This window comes from Oncorhynchus masou, unplaced genomic scaffold, assembly GCF_036934945.1.
Source record: "Oncorhynchus masou masou isolate Uvic2021 unplaced genomic scaffold, UVic_Omas_1.1 unplaced_scaffold_38___fragment_6___debris, whole genome shotgun sequence".
Taxonomy (NCBI): Eukaryota; Metazoa; Chordata; class Actinopteri; order Salmoniformes; family Salmonidae; genus Oncorhynchus; species Oncorhynchus masou.
The window spans coordinates 127828-136986 of record NW_027016545.1 but is presented as its reverse complement, the minus strand read 5'-3'; positions in this window follow the sequence as shown (position 1 = coordinate 136986).

The following is a 9159-nucleotide window of genomic DNA, read 5'->3' as shown; positions in this document are numbered from 1 at the left end:
TTCCCTGGGAATATTACTAAAAACAATTACAATTACAATACAGATGGACAATGAAAATGTGTGCCTTTTGTGTGTGTGCGCACATTTTATAAATGGGACTCGTGCATTGTGAAGGCCTGAATGGTCAGCCCTGACACCTGAGGAGAGAGCCGGGAGCTGATTGGCTGATGATCATGGGTCTTTCAGATCCTGTTTATTCAAAAGGACAGGTTACATTAGGTTATAATAATACGGAGCAGGAAATAAGAGTAAACATATAATGAAAACAATTTGCAGAAAAAGATAAAAGCACATTCATTCTGTTTGAATTCAGACTGAAGGAATACAAAAAGGGAAAATCTAAACTAATTTACACCATGTTACTATGTTTAGACAGTGAAAATCCTCTTTCTGTGCAGTTTTATGCATTCCCATCTTAGAAATAACTATGAAGTCTGTATTGAGTGGAAGAAAATAAAATAAGAAAATGTATCCATAAAGAGAAAAACAAGGAGGGTTGTTGAGCGGCTGCAAAGGACAAGTCAGGCATGGAAAACGTTGTGGTGATAGGAACAACAGTTATCACTCTGAACCAATGATGAGGGATATAAAAAACTACTCTCATCACATGCATGCTGTCCCAGGTTGAGTCTCAAATTCACCTGATGGCTCTGGTAAAAAAAAAAGAATCCACATACACTGTATAGGTGCAGTGAAATGTGTTGTTCACAATAGAAAAGCTCTATATGGGAACCCTGTCAATGTGGATCCAAAATGAAAAAGGCTCACATCATCTGACAGTGCATATAGACACTTTCAGCTCGAAGGCAACTGAAGATAATCCTGAATTTTTCTTTTGCTCTTTTGGTGGCTGGTTACCTAAAATAATGTAAGGGGGTGCAAGAGAGATAACGCTTTTATTGTTTAAAATACATCTGATTCCCTCTTCAAATTGGCAAATGTATATAGCTATGCCTGTTTTACCTTTATTTTCACAGGAGTCAATGCTGAGACCAAGGTCTCTTTTCCAGATGACCCATGTGTAGCACCACAATACACATACACATACAATCAACACATTAAACTACACAGGTAACTGAACTAAATGACTATCGCCCCGTAGCACTCACTTATTTCATCATGAAGTGCTTTGAGAGACTAGTCAAGGATCATATCACCTCCACCTTACTTGTCACCCTAGACCCACTTCAATTTGCTTACCGCCCCAATAGGTCCACAGATGATGCAATCACCATCACACTGCACACCGCCCTATGCCATCCGGACAAGAGAAATACCTATGTAAAAATGCTGTTCATTGACTACAGCTCAGCGTTTAACACCATAGTACCCTCAAAGCTCATCATTAAGCATGAGGCCTGGGTCTCAACCCCTCCCTGTGAAACTGGGAACTGGACTTCCTGACGGGCCGCCCCCAGGTGGTGAAGGTAGAAAACAACATCTCCACTTCGCTGATCCTCAACACTGGGGCTCCACAAGGGTGCATGCTCAGCCCCCTCCTGTACTCCCTGTTCACCCATGACTGCGTGGCCATGCACGCCTCCAAATCAATCATCAAGTTTGCAGATGATACTACAGTGGTAGGCTTGATTACCAACAACGACGAGACGGCTTACAGGGAGGAAGTGAGTGCCCTCGGAGTGGGGTGTCAGGAAAACAACCTCTCACTCAACATCAACAAAACAAAAGGAGATGATTGTGGACTTAAGGAAACAGCAGAGGGAGCACCTCCTATCCACATCAACGGGACAGCAGTGGAGAAGGTGGAAAGTTTAAGTTCCTCAGCATACACATCACGGACAAACTGAAATGGTCCACCCACACAGATAGTGTGGTGAAGAAGGTGCAACAGTGCCTCTTCAACCTCAGAAGGTTGAAGAAATTTGGCTTGTCACCTAAAACCCTCACAAACATTTACAGATGCACAATTGAGAGCATCCTGTCGTGCTGTATCACCGCCTGGTACGGCAACTGCACCGCCCACAACCGCAGGGCTCTCCAGAGGGTGGTGCGGTCTGCACAATGCATCACCGGGGGGAAATACCTGCCATCCAATACACCTACAGCACTGGGGAGGCCAAAAAGATCATCAAGGACAACAACCATTCGAGCCACTGCCTGTTCACCCCGATATCATTCAGAAGGTGAGGTCAGTACAGGTGCATCAAACCTGGGACCCGAGAGACTGAAAACAGCTTCTATCTCAAGGTCATCAGACTGTTAAACAGCCATCACTAACACAGAGAGGCTGCTGCCTACATACAGACTTGAAATCATTGGCCACTTTAATAAATGGAACACAAGCCACTTTAATAATGTTTACACATCTTGCATATCTTGCATTACTCATTTCATATGTATATACTGTATTTTATACCATCTATCGCATCTTGCCTATGCCGCTCTGTCATTGCGCATCCATATATTTATATGTATATATTCTTATTCTATTCCGTTACTTATATTTGTGTGTATTAGGTAGTTGTTGTGGAATTGTTATGTTAGATATTGCTGCACTGTCGTAACTAGAAGCACAAGCATTTCGCTACACTCGCAATAACATCTGCTAACCATGTGTATGTGACCAATAAAATTTGATTTGATTTGATTCATTTACACATTGAAATACAAGTTATTATACACAACAATACACGAAAAGCAAAACACAGTCATAAATAACAGACACATCCCCTCAGTAAAAAAGTCCCCTAACAACCGTCTGAAATGCCCAAGCGGCACCAACTCCTCCAATTTTAAAGTGTATTGGAGATCATTTCACATGCAAGGTGCAAGGAAACCAAAGATGGATCTATTGAACTCTCTAGACAGCTAACCAACCCTGTGAATGTGTTTGATAACTTGTAATTGTAAATCTTAACAGTGATGTTAAGTAAGTCGGAAGTTTGTGGATCGGGCTTAGTGAACAAAAAGAGCGTAATGATGTGATCTACGTGACTTCAAAAAGATCCAGCCAACCGTTGGATAAAGAATACAGTGATGAGTAATAAACTGCCTCCTGTGATAAAATGAATGGAGCTATGAAAAATGGCATCCAGGGGTTTAAGAGAAAGGGTAGCTTCTTTTTGATAAATAGTATCACCATAATCAAGAACAGAGATTGCAATCTGGCTCTGAGGTGAAATATGCAGTTTTTTTTAGCATCTCGCTCTTTGATGTTGAAGTACAAAAGGGGTGGAGGATTGTGTCCCTGCCACACCCCCAGGCTCCAGGGCTGCAGCCTGCACCATGCAGTCTGGATGGAATACACTGTTTATTCTAAAAATCCTCTCACAAGACAAAATGGTAGAGAGCAAAATGAGCAGGTCAGTGAGATCTGAAGAACATTGTGTTGGGGGGGATGATGGGGGTTTCGATAAAAGATTATGAGTGAAGAGGAGGGGGAGAGTGTGTGTGGGAGTGAAGAGGGAGCTTTGAACTAATTATCAATTCTATTGATTTAAACAGAAGAATAGCTAGCTCCTATGTTGTCTGGCTGCTTTGGAAATGTACAACATTTTAAAATATTATCCACTCAAATTAACCTCAGCAAACCTGCATCCATATACACAATTTTATAATATAATAATATGCCGTTTAGCAAACATTTTTATCCAAAGCAACTTACAGTACTGTGTGAATACATTTACGTATGTGTGGCCCCAAAGGGAATCTAACCCATAACACCATCCTTGCAAGAGCCATACTGTCAGTCTACTCCCTCACTCCAGTGCTCGAGTCGCCGGTCTACTAACCACCGGTCCTGGCAACCATCATTACGCATGGCCGTCTGGGAGAAAGGAGAGGAAGAGCTGGGTTCCTACAAGAGGTTATTGGCTCTGTTCAGTGCGGTCTTTGACCATCCACCGAAGGGCAGGGAGGGAGGTGAGCAACTTCTCCAACTCCGGCAGGGTGCCCAGACCCCTGCGGAGTTCATCCTCACCTTCCAGACCATGGAAGGTGAGGGCGGATGGAATGAGCCAACACTCTGCACCCTATTCCGAAGAGGACTGCGCAAGGAGGTCCAGACTGAGTTGGCGTGCCGGGACGACAACCTTTCCTTGGACGCGTTCCTGGCAATGGCAATCCATCAGGACAACCTTCTTCAGGAGAGCCAGCGCCACCCTTGCCTCTTGCCCTCCTCCTTTGGCCGCTCTGAGGCAGAGCCAGAACCAATGGAGGTCGGGGCCCCACACCTCCCCTCGGGAGACTGACAGAGCCAGAGACAGCTGGGGCTTGGTTCCTATTGCAGCCTGCAGGGGCACCAGCTTCAGTGATATCCGTCCCAATCCGAAGTCCATGGGGGCAGAGGGGCGGTCCATCTCCCAGGGCAGGCATGAGTATTCCATCATTATTGCTTTCCGACAAACTGTTCCTGGTTTCCATTTCACTGGCTGTCCCTCGGTGTGTTGACTCTACAGCCCTAGTGAATTCCGGTGCCGCAGAGAATTTCATAGACAAAACCCTCGCTTCCTCCATGAACATCACCTAGTACCCGCTTTTCTCTCCTCTTCTGGTCCAAGCCCTCAACCATTGGGATCTGGCGCAATCACGCACAACACAGCACCACTCACCCTTACCATGGGACCCAGGCACTAAGAAAGCCTTCCCTTCCTCATCATCACCGTACCCATAAACAAAGTCATCCTCGGCCTCCCGTGGATCCAACGTCATGACCTCACCATCTCCTGGTCAAGGATGAAAATCACCGCCTGGGCACCCGGATGTCGGAGGACCTGCTTTCCCTTACCCTGTGGTTCCAGGTCAGTTGAGAGACATGTGGTTGCCCTCCAGCTTGACATCCCAGAGGTTTACCAGGATCTCCGGGAGGTTTTCTCCAAGACCCGCACCACCTGTCTCCCTCCTCATCGCCCCTGGAACTGTGTCCTCAACCTGCTTGCATGCTCCGCGCAGCCACCTCTGTCGGTGGCTGAAACCAAGGCCATGGAGGAGTACATCCAGGAGGTTCTCCAACAGGGTTTTCATCCACTCATCCATCTCCTCTGCATCGGCAGGCTTCTTATTTGTGGCCAAGAAGGACGGAGGTCTACGTCCATGCATAGATTAGACGCCTCAATTCCATCACCACCAAGTACCACTACCCTCTCCCGTTGGTGCCGGCCGCAATCGAACAGCCCCGCGGGGCCAGTTTTTTACTAAACTGGACCTGCGGATTGCCTACAATTTGATCCGCAGCCGAGAGTGGGATGAATGGAAAACTGCCTTCAGCACGATGTCTGGGCACTATGAGTACTTGGTGATAACTTATGGATTAGCCAATGCTCCGTCGGAGTTCCAGGTGTTTGTGAACGAGGTGTTCCGGGACATGCTCAGGCACCAGGTGGTCATGTATATCAACAACATCCAGGTCTACTCGGCCATCTTGGAGGATCACATCGACCACGTCCGAGTAGTCCTGGGATGCCCAGAGAAGTGCCAGTTCCATCAGGTCACTGTCTCCTTTTTGGGGTACCGGATCAGCCCGCAGGTTAGTGAGGATGGATGAAATGAAGGTAGAGGAAGTCCGGTAATGGCCAGTCCCAACCACCGTAAAGAGATTACAATGGTTTTTGGGGCTTGCCAACTTCTACCGCCACTTCATTAAGAGCTCCCTCCTCTCACCTCAAGGGCGGTCCCCATAAGTCGGTGTAGAGACATTCAGCCTATGAGGCATTCCACCTACTGAAGGGGCGTTTCACCCCGCCCTCTTACTGAAACCCCCAGATCCTACGCTGCCCTTCGTGGTGGAGCTGGATGCCTCAGAAGTTGGCGTGGGGGCCGTCCTGTCATAACGTCAAGGTAACCCACAGAAATTGTATCCATGTGCATACTACTAAAAAAAACTCCTACAGAGAGGAAGGCGGTAAGGTTGGCATTAGAGAAGTGGAGACACTGGCTGGAGGGCACCAAGGACCCATTTCTCATCCTTAACAACATCGGAACCTGGAGTACATACAGACGGCGAGGCGGCTGAAACCTACGTTCTCACGGGGGTAAGGGATCGGCTGTTGACCTGGGTGCACACATCCCTCGCCGATGGACACCCAGGTATCACCCGAACCATTCACTCTATCTCCACAAAATACTGGTAGTCCACCTTTGCGCAGGACGTTGCCCGCTATGTCAACTCATGATTCATATGTGCTCAAACCAAATCTCCCCAGCACGCTTTAGCAGGGAAACTCTTTCCTCGCGCTCCCCTGCCGGAAGCTGACCCCCGGTTTGTGGTGCCCTTCAAAGTCCTCCGGAGGGTCAACGAGGTAACATATCGATTACAACTCCCCACCAACTACCGGATCTAACCCTCTTTTCATGTTTCCCTCCTCGGGCCGGTGGTTCCTGGTCCCCTGGCTGGTGCCGTCCCATACAACACCCCTCCGCCTCCTCGGGACATCAATGGGAACACCCCCACAACATCAGGTCACTCCTGGACTCCCACTCCTGACGTAGGGGTCGGCTCCAGTAACTGGTGAGCTGGGAGGGGTACGGCCCAGACGAGTGCTGTCGGGTCCCGACGGCCGACATCCTGGTCCCCAACATTGTCCGGGTTTCCATCTCTGCCGACGGACCGGCCCGCTCCTCGCCCTCGGGCCGTCCTCTTGGACAACATCGTCCTGCGGTTGGGGCCGCGTGTAAAGGAACGGGATACTGTAATGCCTACTCCCATGCGTGACATCGCACTTCTACTAACCACCGGTCCTGGCAACCATCATTATGCACACCTGCTCCCCATCGTTACACAGACCTGGACCTTATTATCAGCTTGATTACTCTCCCTTTATTTAGCCCTCAGTAGCCTCAGTCATCAGGCAGTATTGGTTTTGGTCACGTTCAGTGCACTTCTCCTGTTTTGTTAATCTGCCTTTCATTATCATTAAACTAACCTACACCTGCTTCCTGACTCCCAGCGTATACACACAGGACCACATGTACCTATGTCATACAGGAACCTTACTTCAGCACAGGGCAGTAAAGAGACTTGTATAAATGGCCTGAAGCAGTAACACAGTATTATACATATGGGATGTTGCTCTAATTTCATCTGGTTCCTTAAAAAAATTCAGTAAATGGAAACTGATTTCAAGTCTTAATCTTGTATCTGCAAGGACAGATGAGGATATCTCCCTTAGCTTGTTAAATTACCTATATGTAACAAAATACTGTTTTAGTGGAATACAACATAGTTTGTTGCATAGTAAAAGCATGCAAACACTAACGAAACTTCAATAGAAACCATGATCACACCGTTGCAACACTAACTCTATCCTTCCAACCCTTATCAGGAAAACGTGTGGCTCCACTTTTCTCCCTGCTGTTTTCTCCCCACTGTTAACACTGTTTTAACCGGTCAAGTGGAAAAAACATGACCACAGAAGGCAGGCCAAGTTTACTCTTTAACATTATGTTTCTCACTGACACTCTTTCGCAAGAGCTGTCAGGAGTCAAACAGTTCACCTCATGAGTAGATGGAGCCACAAGTTCAATATTCACATGGGATGCATCCCAAATGGCACATTATCCCCTACATAGCACTATATAGGGAATAGTGGGCCATTTAGGATGCAACCATGCGGCGAATGTGCTGCCTCAGGTAAAGGTGGTGTGATCTTAATGATGTTCATGTAGAACACTGCTCTGTGGTTATAGGTGGTCAGGGGAACAGTTTTCTTATCTGAAGACATAGAGGTCTATTTTCTTAACAAAGTCTCTTTGCACAAATTAAAGCGTAATCTTTGTTATCACTAAAACATTATCTAAGCTCCAGTTTAAAAGCAGTCACAACCCTAATCATCTCAAATCTAGAAAACAGTGGCAAAGCAACATCAATAACAAAAACATGTTGTATTTTTATCTTAGAAACACACACCCCTTACACACAATTGCACACACTCACACACAAACACACACACACACAATCAATGAATGGGGACTCATGTGTTGTGAAAGCCTGTCTGTGATTGGTCAGCCCTGACACCTGAGGAGACAGCTGGGATCTGATTGGCTGATAATCATGGGACCTTCAGATCCTGTTTATTCAAAAAGATAGGTTACGTTAGGTTAAAAATACGGAGCAGGAAATAAGAGTAACCACATAATGAAAATAATGTGCAGAAAAAGCACATTCATTCTGTTTGAATTCAGACTAAACAAATACAGGGAACATCTAAACTATTTTACAATGAAAACTATGTTACTATGTTTAGACAGCGAACATCCTCTTTCTGTGCAGTTTTATGCATTCCCATCTTAGAAATAACTATGAAGTCTGTATTGAGTGGAAGAAAATAAAATAAGAAAATGTATCCATAAAGAGAAAAACAAGGAGGGTTGTTGAGCGGCTGCAAAGGACAAGTCAGGCATGGAAAACGTTGTGGTGATAAGAACAACAGTTATCACTCTGAACCAATGATGAGGGATATAAATAACTACTGTCAACACAGGTATGCCGTCCCATGCTTGTGTTGAGAGTGTTAAAGCAAAATATTATCTGGGTGTGCGTCCCAATAGGCACCCTATTCAATATATAGTGCAGTATTTTTTTGTATCGTATATCCTGATGCCTAATCACCTTACTCTTATAGATATCTACCTCTATTACTCCAGCATCCCTGCACATTGTAAATATGGTACTGGAATTGACTGACCCTGTATATACAGCGCCTTCCGAAAGTATTCACACCCCTTGACTTTTTCCACATTTTGTTGTTACAGCCTGAATTTTAAATTGATTCAAAAAGTAAAAAATGTCACTGGCATCCACAAATAACCCTATTATGTCCAAGTGGAATTATGTTTTTTGACATTTTTACAAATGAATACAAAATGAAAAGCTGAAATGTCTTGAGTCAATAAGTAATCAACCCCTTTGTTATGGCAAGCCTAAATAAGTTCAGGAGTAAATATTGGCTTAACAAGTCACATATTAAGTTGCATGGACTCCCTCTGTGTGGAATAATAGTGTTTAACATAATTGACTACCTCATCTCTGTACCCCACACATACAGATAATTGTAAGGTTCCACAGTCAAGCAGTGGATTTCAAACACAGATTCAACACAAAGAACAGGGAGGTTTCCCAATGCCTCGCAAGAAGGGAACCTATTGGAAGATTAGTAGATGAAAATATATACATAAAATGCAGACACTGAATATCCCTTTGAG